This window comes from Pinus tabuliformis, chromosome 5_2 (genome assembly GCF_031772625.1).
Source record: "Pinus tabuliformis cultivar Carrire ecotype Pingquan chromosome 5_2, CPIR1, whole genome shotgun sequence".
In the NCBI taxonomy this organism is placed as follows: domain Eukaryota; kingdom Viridiplantae; phylum Streptophyta; class Pinopsida; order Pinales; family Pinaceae; genus Pinus; species Pinus tabuliformis.
Genome location: NC_142306.1, coordinates 244070848 through 244072376, shown reverse-complemented (window position 1 = coordinate 244072376; position 1529 = coordinate 244070848).

Below are 1529 nucleotides of genomic sequence, written 5' to 3'. Positions count from 1 at the left end.
AGAAGGAAGAGTTGAATAATGAACGACGTATCTCTTTCATGAGTGCGAGATTGCAAGGACCTGAACTAAACTATCCCAAAACACTTCAGACCCTACCTCTTGAAAAAACATTGCATTTTCTTTTTATCACAACCAACAGTCAGATCACTACTTATTCAATAAGAGCTGGGTGAAAGAAGGGTGAACTAGATGATAGGACTGCAAGAATAGGATCTTGAAATAAAGCCAATTCACACCATCAAGGGTCATGGTCTTTGCAGACTAGCAGCGGAAGCAGTACATTCCCAAGAGGAATATGAAGGCCTTGTTTGTTGGGAGTAATAAATTTAAATGTATAATGTTGATCGAGATCCCCCCCACTTCGCATGAAAAATCTTGGTACACAAACATCTGCCAGTACCTTAATCATGGAATGATGCCCTCTCACTTCTCTATGAGGAAGAAAAAGGCACTCTGACTCAAAGATCTATCTTACCTATTGGTGCATGGATTGCTTTACAGAAAGCACCACAACAGTGTTTTACTCAGGTGCCTTGAGGCAGAGGATTCAAAAAGGGTGTTACATGACCTCCATGATGGACCAGCCGGGGGTCACTTTGTGAGTAACACAACAATGCACAAGGTCATGCAGGCTAGTTTATACTAGCCTACATTATGCAAATATGCACATGCCTATGCCCGCAAGTGTCAAGTCTGTTAGAGATGTGTCGGCTGAAACCGAAGCTCTGCTGCCCCATTGCAACCTATTGCAGTGGACGAACCATTCCAATAGTGGGGCTTGGACATCATTAGGGAGATTTTTCCACATTCGTCAAAGCAGAACCGCTATATCTTAACTACTACATATTACTTTATGCAGTGGACAGAATCAGTTGTGTTGAAATAAGTGAATGACCAAGTGGTCATCAACTTCCTACAATAGAACATCATCTCCAGGTCTGGAATTCCTGTATCACTTGTTGTTTACAATGAAACGTACTTTTCTTCGTTAAATCTTTATGACTTTTCATTGCAAAATGGTATTGTGTTAAAGAATTCTGCTAACTAATACCCAGAGGGAAATGATCTTATTGAGTCCACAAACAAGAACCTCATCCGCATCATAAAAAAGACCATTTACTCTAAACAGTGAAGCTATAAATACGCTCTAATGAATGCTCTATGGGTTGACCGAGTCACACCTAAACCCTCTCTCAATACCTCCCACTACTTCCTGGTATACAGAAAAGAATCCATCCTCCCGTCGAACATCTACTTGTATGCTCTCCAATTGTCCCAAGAATCCCAAGGCAAGTCGTGTCTATTAGTTCAGCATAGGATGGACACATTGTACAAGTTACAGGAAGAAAGGATGAAAGCAAAAGAAAAGTTTACACTTCACCAGAACTGTATCAAGAGATGGTTCAACAGAAAGTCTACAAGGAGTACCAGCTTCCGTGTGGGTGACTTAGTCTTGAAGTGGGATAAATCCCACGAAGAAAAAGGCAAACACATGAAGCTTTAGTCCTTGTGAATTGGCCCATTCACTA